Raw genomic sequence first — 13324 nt, 5'->3', positions numbered from 1 at the left:
TAAAAAGAAAATAAGAAAAAAAAGAGGAGGACAAAACCAAATTTGGGGTAAACACCCATAGTTGCAATTCTTGCTTCTTTAAAAAAAAAATATCCTTTCTGTAGTTCTGTCGCTATACAAATGAAGGCATCACAGATACACATCTTCATTTACTTCAGCACAGCAAAATTAAAAGAGCAAATTAGTTCAGAGGCTGTAAGGGGGGTCTGCTATGTCACATCTTTCCATTTTATAACAGTAAAGACTATGTTTATGTAGTTTCTGTTTTACTGACATTGATCCCCAAAATGTTCTTCCCTTGATGCCCCAAGAAATCCAGCTCTTGTTTTCTTTCCAAAGCACTCCAGTTGGATGTGACCTGTGTGCTTTGGATGGAGGTGGGATTTGGGTGGGGAAACGTCATGAAAGGTCACGAGAAGTTTAAGGGGAAAACAGCCTCTCTAAACACTTCAGTATTCATGGAGTTTGGCAACGTAGAACTAACCACTGAGACCTAAGCCTTGTATCTCATTTCTGTGGGCAAAAATGAGGAATTATTTTTGGCATTCTGTGGATTTAATGGGTGTTCCAGTCTTTCTTTAGAAACTACTTCAAAAACACTAATTAAACCCCCTTTTTCTCATTGCATGTTGGTCTTTGAGTTCAATCACAGATCTAAACTAGCATAAAATTAACCACTCTAAGAAATATTGATGGTATTCTATGGAAAGATAATTTTCCTCTATGAAAAGAAATAATTTTCATCATGCTTTCTTACTTAGTTGTCAATGCCATTCCGTACTATCCTGTAAGTGACAGCCAGCAAACAAGAAATCCACTGTGTGATTAGGTACAGACAGCAAAGAAGTCCACTGTAGGTTTCACTAACTGGTCACCCCAGTAAACAGTACAGCTGCAGAGCTGTAAATTACATAAACATATCCTGGAAAGCAGGAACATAGTTGAAACCTGGCTTATCTCAAGGTAGGCACCAGTAACGCTGACTTCACATAAGCTTTACAAGCAGACCATGGCAAAGGAAAGTAACGAGAACTTTTTATTCTCTCCTTTGAGCATTTCTACTGTGTTTGCGATGCTCTCCGGGGCGGTGTGTGTGTGTGTGTGTGTCTTTCCAGCTCCTGGGCTAGTTTTCTTCAGATGTATTCACGCCAGGGAGTCACTGCATCAGGGACCTCCCTTCACACTTCTGCTGTCCAATTCCCATTCCTATGGATTTTGTCCCCTTTCTTTGCAGGATGTTCACAAAGCCCTGCTGGATTTTGGTGGGAAGCACAGGAAAGCACAGGGCTGCTGAATATAAGTTCAGTTCTTGTCCTCTCATTATTCAGCATTCGTCACCGATTGTGACTGTAGGTTAAACTCATTACAGCAAACAGTGAGGACACTTTGTCTTAGATTTTTGGGTTTGGAAATCCACGTAAGGGAATTTTCTAATCTTGCACTTGTTCTATGAATATCAACATGTGAAGAAAAGAAAAGGGTTAATGTTTAAAGTATTAAAAAAGATGCTGTAAACTTAAACCTGTGACTATCTCTGTGCAGGCTTAATGCTGCCTTGAGAAGCCTAGCTCTGTGCAGGCTCTTGCACCCTGATGGAACGGTGCATGTTGGAGATACCGTAGTGTTAAGGGCTTTGCCACATGAATTGTGGTTTCCTGGATGATCCAAATGTTTGACATGACCAAATGTCTAGAGTATGAGTTTTGTATAGGCATTGCCAATGTTTAGCTTGAAAACATCCTCTATCAAAACTCAAAATAAAGAGCATGTTATCTTATTAACTGTGACCTAGTTTTAAATTGGACAGAAGGAGGCAAAGTTTCTATGCAAAGAGAACTTAAAATGGCAAGAATTTAACCACACAATACTTGAAGGGCAAAGAAAACTTGCAAGGAGTGATCTTTCTTTCACATTCATACATGCATCACTAGCCAGCTGTACTAACAGATAGTGTGCCAGCAGCAAGCTGTCAGATTAGGTTGGGCTAATTAAACCTTATTACTTTGTTAGGCATGGCTCATTGAACATCCACTGTGTAACTGTTCACAGAAATTCACCAATTCTTACAGCCCTAACTGAGTGAAAACATGAAGTTAGAACTGTCTTTAACATCAGTTACAAAACCCAACATGGTTGTCTCCCATAAAAGTATAAACACATCAGATTAGAGTAACCCGGCACATGAACTGTGTTTATATTACAGCTAAGAGCAAAATTGTTTCTTTAGCAAATGTGCTAAAGAGAAAAATGAAGCAAGCCAGCAAGAGACATTTCAGTTGCATCCAGAACCTGTGTTTGTATGCTTAACAGGATTTTAAGCTGCTGATTTTAAAAAGTTTTTTTAAGCCAATCATTACTACTCAGAAAAAAAAGGTTAAATTACAGCTACTTAGCACCGGGAAGACTTTTCCACGGACAAACTTTCCACTACCATAATTAGAGTTTTCAAAGTGGGAGTTTTAAAATTGCAAGTCACAGCAGGGCTCCTGGATAAAAAAATTACTTGGCCAGCAAATATCAAGCACCTACTAAATGTAAGCGTGAAGTACAGATGATTATTAAGGCACTTTCATTTTGGTTCAAAAACATGGATTTAGAAAATCTCTTCCCAGCCATTCTGGTGTAAGAAGTTTGCTTTCCACATGACACAGAAAAAACTATCAAATACGTAAATTCTACAGGTTTTCTTTGAATCAATAAATACTATATATGTACAGGAAACTTTTGATGGTTTAATGAATGAAATAAAATGGGATTATATCCTTTCTTTACTGAGGTTTTAGAGCTGAAAAGTTATCTTCAAGGCTTTGCAGTATGAAAATTATAACACAACCATTTTGTACATCTCTATAACCGAGTTGTGTTTCTCACTGCACTTCTGTAGTTGGGAGTGCTTTTTACATGGGTATCTATTAAAAGAAAACTAAGGAAAATCTTGAATAGATGTTAGAACTATGAAATATGAAATTTGTTATCCAAAAGTAATGATTTTAATTGCAGTCAGGAACTGAACTCCTGCTGTATTATGTTTGACTGACATGTGAATACCATTTCTATCTAGACTCAACGACAATCATAGATCTATGTTCCTTCTGGATAATTTGATGATACCATTCATCATCTGTAACTTCCATAGTCATTGTTTGAAATGCATATGTTTACCTCTAAAATTATACAAATCACTATGTTGAAGACTCATTAGAGTAACAAGCTCCTGACTTAGAGGTCTCATTAATTTCAACCTACAGTATAAATGAGCATGCAGGATCTGTCAAATAGGATAACAGATCTAAGACAAATATTTTTTAGAAAAATAAATGCAGGGAAGGTTCTTACATGAACCACCACCAGGCTAAGTGTGGCTTGTCTTCCTTGCAGCCTCCTTCCCTGCTGACTTGAAGGCCAGGGATGGGCAGACCTTATAGTCCTATTGCAAAAATGGAAGTTTATGGGCACATTTGACTACAGCCACATACATCTTCAAGACATATTCTAGATAGGCTCTTCAACACAACACTGACCATTGCTCCAGAACCTGCCCCTCACCGCCCCCCCCCCCCCCCCCCCCCCCCCCCAGTAACTGCATCCTTTCAGCTAGAGTTTGGTGCTGGGGTAAGCACTGGTGAATTTTGCAAACATGTATACTGTCTTTGTAGATGGGACATGAAGACAGCCATGGACCAGCTGTACCAGGTATGTGATATGTAATGTGGATATTACAGGTCTTCCGGAATGGGGTGGCCGTGTCTGCTCTGCAAGCCCTTGGTCTGAATCTTCCCTCAGCTAAAGCCGACATTCTGCTGCCTTGAGACATTGCCATTGTTTGTTTTGCTTTTCTTTCAGAGGGGCCAAAATAACAAGAGTTATGTAACAGCCCAAGAAAATGTTTATATACAGTGATGCTTAGGGTGGTCATTGCATTCAGCAGAGCACGGCTGGGGCTGCCTAAGGTTGCAATTTTTGCTGAGCATTTGCTGATGAAAGGAGCTCAGCAGTTCATACCAAAGACAACTGGAGTAAAATAGTATGAGTACAGTCACATGTTCAGGAATAAACTAAGGTGTAAATCAAAGCAGCAGTGTAGGTACGTTGTGCAGGTTACTCTCTCCAGAAGCAGGCCCTGTGGTAGACCAGCTGTTGGCTTGCAGAATCTCTGCTGATCTCCCTAGTAGGACAATGGACCACTTCTTCGAGCCACCAAGAACACTGATAATTGAATCAAAGAGGCATATTTTGAAAGAGTTTCAAAATCAAGACACACTGACTTTCAACAACAGAATAATACAGATGAATGTCTAAACAGCAAAAACATCTGCATTTGTGTCTCTACCAGTTTTCTCACTTAACTGAAGCATGCTTTGGTTCAACTCAGAGTCGTGCAGGGAATCCAGAATTACCCCCAACCCTTGCAAATAACTCTTCTTTACAACACTGAGTCTTGCTCCTGCTACCTTCCTCTTCAGCTGACTGTGCAGCTGCACAGTGGACTCTACTGCCCAGGCTTCCTCTTCTGGTGTGACTAAATCTCAATTCAACTCAGAGGCTCAAACAAAGCCTCTGAGTGTAGGACTCTTTCTGAACCAATGCTAAGTTCATTTGGGGGGAAAAATCCAAGCTGAATGTTAATTACCCCTTCTGTTCTGCTTTTCATAGAACAGAAAGTTAGCTTGGTTTAACATATTGTAGCAGGTGTCCGAGCCGCATGATTTAGGAAACTAAAACCCCAAGGCAGGCCATAACACACCTCAGGAGATGTTTCAGCACTTGTGTCATTAGCTAGCAATAACCTAGGAAGCTCTGTCTGGTAGAACAGCTGCTCATGGTCATGGACCTCTTCTCTCCGAAGTGTTTGACTTTGGCAGTTATGCATGTTTAGGGACAGCAAACATGAAAGCCAGCTGGCCCTGCAATCACTGACTTCTACCTGCTCTGCATGGCTACATCAGCGTTTATCTGTGTCCTCAGATAATTTTGTTTTAATCCTTGTAATGTTTAACAGAAGTGTAAATGCTTAACGCTGCTCAGTTGTATGACTAAAGAAGTAGCACAGAACAGCCAACAACCTGCCTGTCTTGGGGCACTGTGAGCACCTCACTCTTTTTCCTGAAAGTCTGCATTTGTGCAATCATACATTCCAGCTTATGCATTATTTTAATTCATATGCACTGGGTTTGTGCCTGGCAAAAAGAGAACAGTGTGCTCCATCAAGCCTTACCGGACCTACACAAGCACTCCAGGGCACAGAAGCGACTAGTACTCTAGTAAGAAAAAATACAAATTCAAAACTAAAGTACTTAACAGCAAGTTCTGGCTATACCCAAAACAAGCATGTAGAGTTCAGCTGTATTCTGAGGGAGGGGCGGGGAAACACCGAGGCTGTAGATACTGTGCAGGGAACCTAGCTCCCCTACCAGTGGCATGGATCCCAGTAGCTAAAGAACTGCCCCTGAAAGCAGCACAGCTGGGAACTAGGAACAGCCATGCTTACACTGTTTTACTTATGGAGGGGATTGCGCCACCCCTCCCTAAGCAGATGTTAACAAGTCCTGCAAGGTGCAGCAGAGGCATAGAGGGACTGAGAAGGCATTTTCCTGACTGGCTGATCAAAACATGCATCTAAACAATTCATCCAGCCACGAAGGCTTGTCAGCTAGCTTCACAGCACTTATCTTCCTTTGGAAAAATCCCAGGAAATTTAAAATACACCTCTACAAGATGGCTGAGGCTTGTTGTTTGAGACTGCCTTGATTTGTTACTGGTTAATATTATTGGGTTACTATCTTGTTTGCTATTCTTTGAGGGATTTGGGACTGTGTCTTGATTTACTATTTATAGGTTACAATACTGAACAAATGCAACTGTTGTATTTGGGCACTCACAGTGATGGCACACTTTTTATGCAGCTTTTTCAAGTACTAAAATCTATACTAAGACTTTTCAGGTCTTGATATATTGGGTGCTCCTTGACAGAGAGAATTACTAGCTTGTGAGAAGACACTGTGTCTGAAAGATTGCAAGATTACTGTTCAATATCCAGCTAAAATTCACCATTCTTACACAAATGAATGAAGTATCCATGTTATTAATGAGGATAAGAGGATTCATTGCCTTCTGAGTAGTGACCAGTAGGGTCTCTACTGTGTAGAAATAAAAGATAAGATGTTGACCCTTAAGTGGAGTCCAGTAGGTTGGGTAACATAGCTAAGCCCAAGCAGTACTCTCTGCAGCTCCCTCACCCTGGCCCCTTCAGAGCTTAGTGCTGGGCAAAACTGTGTCTCTAGATGAACGGTTATCTCTATCTCAGGAAGCGTATAGGGAAAAGTAGCTGCCCTTGGCACCAAAATCTCATTTTCAATAAATATTTGCTTAGGAGTTACACATCCTTTGATACACAACACTCCCCTCTACTGACCAGCTGGGCCCCGTGGTCTTTGTTCTCTGTTTGGAGTGATGTGGACATACGCATACAGTGTCCAAGAAAACTAGCTTCATCAATATTCAGCTTTGTCCTTTGTGTAATAGGTATTTGAAGCCACATAATGTTTAACAGAGGAAAACAGCAGTATGAGTAAGGCAGCAAGAAACAGCACAACCCATACGAGAGCAGGACCCTTCTGAATGTAAAGTAAGTACCCAGTTATCTTTACCTTAACAATTTTGATGCAGCTGTAAGGCACTTAGCTAGTGAGTCATGAAGCACATCTGCTTTTGAGCATGAAATCTGGTTTCTAAGCACTCAGATGACAGCAGAGCTTAATTTCAAGAAATATTGCGTAGCAGATTCTGGGGATACGTTATAGCAGCTCCACAGAGTATGACTGTGGTCTGCTGAATATCTATCCCAAATAGCTCTTTCACATCTAGAAGAAACCTGTTTCATTAACAAGGGGGAAGTAGTCTGACTTCCCAAATGTCAGACATTTTTTATCATTACTTATGTTCCTTAAAGCTTACAACCAGATAACTTAAACTGAAGTGAATGAGCTGGCTGATTTATACCAGCACAGTCCAGACAGGATTCACAAATTCATTTTGCTATACCAGCCTTCTCTGTAAGCCCCAATTTACTCAGATGTCACAAAGTAAAGATGTGGAAGGGCAAGCTGGCTCCTTCTCACCAAATCTTAGTTGTCAATGTGCTGATACAGGGTGGGAGAAATCCCAATAAACATCTCATCTGCTCTGCTGAACCTGTCAGAGTGCCTTTGTCATCCACTGGGGGGTGAGCAGGTAACTCATGTGATCTTCCCTGGAGCTTCGAGTAGGACATTAAATGACGGCTATTTGGAGCTGCTTTTCTAGTCATCAGTATAACTCTCACCTGTTTTATGATAAGTTACATATCTTAGACACTACAAATCATCCCAACATGTTCTTAGTCTAACTGGTGAAAGTGAAAGCAATAAACAAACAAGCAAGCAAAAATACCCGGCAAGATGTCATGATCCAGGTTTATGGCGCTACTCTGGCCATGGGCCCATTTACCTTATGAGAGGTGACTTCCTGATGACACAGAGTTTGGAAAGACAGGAGGGGCCAAGCCCACACTAATGACCTCTCCCTCCCAGACCGGAATTAGGGGAGGAATCCATCTGGAAGACACGTTTCGCATGAGTGGTTGTTTAAAATAAAGCAACATGTTCTGATCTAATCAGGTATTGAAGCAGAAAAGTATTACCAGCTCTCTTGTGATTATTCACCTTGTATGTTAAAATGAGTCAGAGATGAGAGAAAGAATACAAGATTGCAGCACTCAAAAGTAGTATTGTTTCCCTTTGACATAACACTGTCATTTGACGTAAACCTCATTCAATCACTAATAGCATAATAACCCAGAGAGATCTTAGAGATAAACACAAAAGAATTAAGAGATGTTCCTGATGTGCTGCCTCACCATAAAAGGATTTGCACAGAGACACACACACAAAGACTTTTCACTGTTCTCCCCCTCTCACTCTTATTTTTCTTTAATACTCACATGTTTCTTTCTCCATGTGTTTCTTTCTCCAGTAACTTGTAAAAAACAGTAAAACAGAACTGGGGTAGGCAACAATGGATAGGAATTGCAGACAAACTCAGAAGCACAAGGATTTTAAAACCACTTAGACAGTAAAAGAAGCAGGTTATGAGATAACAACGATTACCTGTTTAGCTGTTGAAGGTAGTAGCAGATAGAAATAAAAGATGAGATGTAGACACAGCTGATCTTCAGCATCCAAACCCATTTCATTCTTTGTCCACACAGTAGCTGCAAAGGATGATGAAGACCACCCTCCCGCTGTGCTTGCTAGTGGCCATGTTTCACCTCACTGTCCACAGCCTGACCCAGACTGACCACCACAACAGCAAGCCCAAGGCAACTGACCCCCAGAAGCAGCACCTCCATGAGGGGGAATCCCTTAAGTCCTGCCAACGGATAATCCCCAGCAACACAGACTTTGCCTTCCAGTTTTACAGGCAAGCAACCACACAAGAACCCGGAAAAAACATTTTCTTTTCCCCAGTCAGCATCTCCACTGCCTTTGCCTTACTGGCTCTGGGGTCCAGAGCCACTAGCCAGGCTCAGGTGCTGGAAGGGCTGGCCTTTAATGTCACCAACACCCAGGAGGAGGAGATACACAACGGCTTTCATCATCTCCTCCTGTTGCTGAATCGCCCTGACAGCCAGGTACAGCTGAGCATGGGGAACACCCTGTTCATCGACAAACACCTGAAGCCACTGAAAACATTCCTGAAGGACATGAAAAAGCTATACAAAGGAAAAGTTGTTTCTGTTAACTTCCAGAATTTCACTGAAGCTAAAAAAGAGGTCAATGATCATATAAAGAACCAAACCCATGGAAATATAAATGGAATACTTAAAGACCTGGATCCAAACACTCTAGTGGTGATTGTTAGCTACATTTATTTCAAAGGTATGTTACATAGGTGTTTTACTGCAGTTCCTCAGTTTCACCTGCACTAAAACAAATACTCCAGATTATTTCTGAATTGTTTTTAAAAGAAAGGCCAATGCTAAGATTAGGCTATTATGATAAGAAACATTTAAAGTGCTTACACTGTGAAACCTCTTCAACATCTAAATTTTTCTAGCGTATGTTTAGGCTTCTAAGCACAAAAGTTCATCTATGTGCAGTCTTCAAGTTCTAGGGAATTGCAAGAGCACAACAGATTTACGCATTTGTGAATTTGTCAGTTTTTTTCTAATTATTTCAAAAATTACGTTTTCACCTGCTGTATAAAGTAAAAAAATAAATTTCAAATATGGAGATTAAGAAAAATTGCCCAAAACTTTAATTTACTTACAGTCCATGCCTATTAAATGGGTAGGTACCTCTAGAGTTGGAGACCAAACGTTCTATAGCTTGTCTTCACGTTATACACATTCCAAGAGGTTCTTGTGAATGCATTACTTTGGTAATGATTAACTTCCTCTTAGATGTTATATCCATTTCTAGCAGCATGCAGGACATACATGGAATTTACCACCCAGAAAGACATGTTTGGAAATAGGTGTACTTCCAGCAAAACAGATTTTAAGTACTTCATTAAATTTGGGTGCCCTAGTCTCAGGTATCCTAGTCTCAGATGCTTTACTCTGAGGCATTTCTTTATGACACCAGAGTGTATTTTTTTTTTTTTTTTGCTGGGGTGGCAGGAAGGAAAGCTCAGACTTATAAAGTTGTCAGAGTACTGTGGAATTTACATTCCATTATTTATTAATCTATTTTATTTTATTTCTATTCAACATTATAAACAAGAACATACTTACAGAATGGCGAAAGCTGTGATCCCTGTGTACATGTTCAGTGAATGACCAGATTTAATACAAAATAAAATATCATAGAAAGTTCAGTTGAATAAATATCAAGAGAATACCATTTTGAAGATTAAAGCCCTGAAGCCCTATTCCATTTCTCATAATGCAGTTATGATAAGGCCCAAAATTTCAGGTCGCTCTTGAATGTAAGCTTTTCCTTAGTGCTACAAGATGAAGAACACATGAAAAAGCATAAAAGGAGCTTAACATGGTACCTTTTAAAAGCCAGACATCTGCTGTGGAACTGGCTTTACAAGCAATAATCTAAAACCAGAAATTAACTCACTGGATCCTGGTCAGCTTTCATTTTCTTCAAATAAAATGTAAGGTAATATGATGAAGTTACTTCATTTAATCTATCTGACTGAGAAAGGTGTTGTACAAGCCCATACAAAATTTAACTTGGATATTTAGTCGTTACTGAACACAGTACAGCAAAGATAACAGGGCACAAGTTCTTTAATAAACCTGTAATATCTTTGATCTTCAAGTCTAAGTGTAAATCTTCAGATGTGGGTTTATCTGATGTACATTAGTTTGGACTATATTAATATATCCCCCCTGAAATAAGCATTCTATTGCATGCTTTCTCTTTCCGGTTTAAGCCTACTGGGAAAATCCTTTCAATATTAAGGGGACTCACAAGGACTATTTCCGTGTGAATGCAAACACCTCAGTTGAAGTAAGGATGATGACTCGAGATGGATTTTACAAAACATACTCTGACAGGAAGCTGTCTTGCAAGGTGGTGCAGATTCCTTACAAGGGAGATGTTGCAGCATTGTTTATCCTGCCCAATGAAGGAAAAATGCAGCAGTTGGAAGATGCCCTGACAAAAGATATTGTGTCTAAATGGGAAAAATCACTTGAAAAAAGGTAAATATAGAATTCTGATCCGACGCATGAAGGCAGTCAGAATCCAAAGTCTGAATATTATGATCAGTTACTGGCCTTTGCTATTGATTGGAGATAGCCATGGAATAGGTATAAAGGGACAGATCAAATGATTTGACACCTTCAGCAAATATTAGAATCATCATTGCCTTGTGATAAGGGAAGACATCTGTGAGCTGAGAAATTTTGTTTCTCCACACACATTTTCTAGTTGATGTTAAGAACCTCCCTTGTCTTAAGCACAATATGCTAAGAGTGTTAATACTGCAACACAGAAATCAGATACCTCAAGAGGGAATGGGGTGTGGATTCCAAAAGAAAAACCTTCAGGGCTAGAAAGAGACTGCACACTTAGTCCACCAAATGCCAGCACCACCACTGCTTTCTGTCCCATCAAATGACTCTGTTGCAGAATCAGACAAGAAAGCCTAGCTGATACCTTTCTCATTCCATACTTTCTCATCCTTCAGAATCATCATCTTCCCATCTTCTTTTTGTTGCCAGATGTTTTTCAGATGAAAAGACTAACATTTTAGCACAGAAGAACTACCAGCAGGTTGGGAGTCTCCAATCCGAGGCATGTTTTCATTGCATTAACTGCCATAATTTTATTTTGAATTAACAGGAGGATAGAAGTGCATATGCCAAAAATATCAATTTCAGGCACCTACGACTTAAAGAAGATGTTAATGAGTCTGGGTGTAACTGATGTGTTTTCTGACCGGGCTGATCTGTCTGGAATCACAGGAAAGCCTGATGTGAAGGTTTCAAAAGTAAGTTTGTCAGCAGAAACAATGGTCTGTGGATTCCTCAATACCCAGTTGTCTTGCCCTAAGCTATGTTGTGAAATTTTACTTATTACTAGGGCTGGCTGATAGTCTGAACATTTAGCTGATAAAGTGACTTTAAGTCTCTCCATGTCTCCAAGATCTGTAGATAAGGGTACTGTCTTCTGTCTGAGAGGCAAAGGTTGGGAGGGGTGTAGCGTAAGTCCCAGGAACTAAACACAGCCCAGTTTCTGCATGCAAAAAGAAGTGTCCACGGATATCTGTGTTGGGGATGCCTTGCATATCTAGCAGAAAATATGTCCTTTTTTTCTAACATGTGCATTCTATAATTTTAAAGGATTTTAAAACTTCTATTGCTGTTGAAGGTCCTCATGAGTGCTAATCATGTAAGATTGACCAGACTTGAGGAAAACATCCCATTTACTGAAAATAATGTGAAGAGAAGCAGATAAAGTGAAGAGAAAGGGCTAGCATTCTTACAGCCATTCTGAAAGCAGTAATTACAACGTTATTGTAATTACTATTTTGGTGCTTGTAAAACAAAAAGATTAAAAATGGCCAGCAATAATTTAACAAAAAATTTGGTGTCAAGGTTGGATTTCTACTGGCTAAACTATAATGCATGTGCTATGAGGGATACAGACAAAGCAGTTCTGGCGCCCAACTTCCTTTTCCTCTGAAACTGTCATTCCTTGTGGATTTGCTTGAACACTCTACTTCCAATTCATTCCACAAGGTGTGCAGTTGCTAAGGTCTGTGTTGGGTACACATGCTGTGAGGAACACTGAATGTGAGAATACTTGCTTATTAAGACAACACTGCTGAAAAAAACCACCATGGACTATAGTAGCCTTCTTCCTGGTTCCTGGCCTACCAGGAATTTTTGTGAAAGGCAGTAGCTGAATTAACTTAGTGTTAATTTGAATAATTTCACACTCTGTCCTCCACAAACATTAATTCTTGCTATATTTTTTTGTAGGCTGCTCACAAGGCCCTGCTGAAGATTCATGAGAATGGCACAGAGGCTGCAGCAGTCACTGGCACAGATTTTCTTCCTCATTCTGTTCCTCCCGTTGTTAAATTCAACCATCCATTTTTGCTGTTGATTGTTGATCAATATACTCAAAGCATCCTCTTCATGGGAAAAATTGTAAACCCAACTGAAAAATGACTGGTCAGTGGTTGATCTTATTGATTTGAATTGATTCCTCATGCAATTGTTGTTCAATGTGATTAAAATTCTATCAAAACAGTTACTAACAATTTTCTTTTTCCAAAGAAATGAGGCAAGAGTGTGGTCATTCTTAAAACCACTGTTTTTACTTCATTCTCCAGTAGAAAGTAAACACTGAGATACACCTATTAGTGAATTAGGAAGAGTTTTATAAATCAGCCTTTTAAATACCATTGTACAACAGCTTTGAAAAACAACTATCCAGCTGAAAGAACCAGTTTAAAACATTTTAAGTAACGGCTGAATGAAGAGGCCACTCCTGACTTGTGGGTAGGAAGGAAAGCAAATGGTGAGTTTTGCTCCAGCTGGTGCCAGCTCTCACTGGGTCCTGGTGCGGAAGGGCTGACATGTGGAAATGTAAAATACAAATGCAGGCCACTCAAGGATCTTAGTTCTTCTCTTCCACGTGGATGTCATTGATGGACAAAATGATTTTTTACCTCTGAGGATATCTGTGTCAAACTGACGTCTCTCTCCTAACACAGCCTTATGGATTCAAAACAGTGTCAAAATCCAGTCAAGGCTTGGCACTTGTGAGAATCTGGAGCACCAAGAAAAGGCATACATGCTGACAGAAACACAGCCAGT

General features: G+C 40.0%; 1 pseudogene across 1 annotated transcript; it reads left to right on the top strand.

Annotated features, from left to right (window-relative positions):
* The first annotated feature begins 5841 nt into the window (after positions 1–5841).
* Positions 5842–12713, top strand: LOC308066924 (alpha-1-antitrypsin-like; annotated as a pseudogene). The gene is made up of 4 exons: positions 5842–8915; positions 10426–10696; positions 11340–11487; positions 12482–12713. The product of its transcript is annotated as an alpha-1-antitrypsin-like (transcript).
* Positions 12714–13324: the final 611 nt, after the last annotated feature.

Source organism: Falco punctatus, assembly GCF_963210335.1.
Source record: "Falco punctatus genome assembly, chromosome: 7".
NCBI classification, from domain to species: Eukaryota; Metazoa; Chordata; class Aves; order Falconiformes; family Falconidae; genus Falco; species Falco punctatus.
The sequence above is the reverse complement of the archived record's forward strand: the minus strand, read 5'-3'. Positions and strand labels throughout refer to the sequence as shown.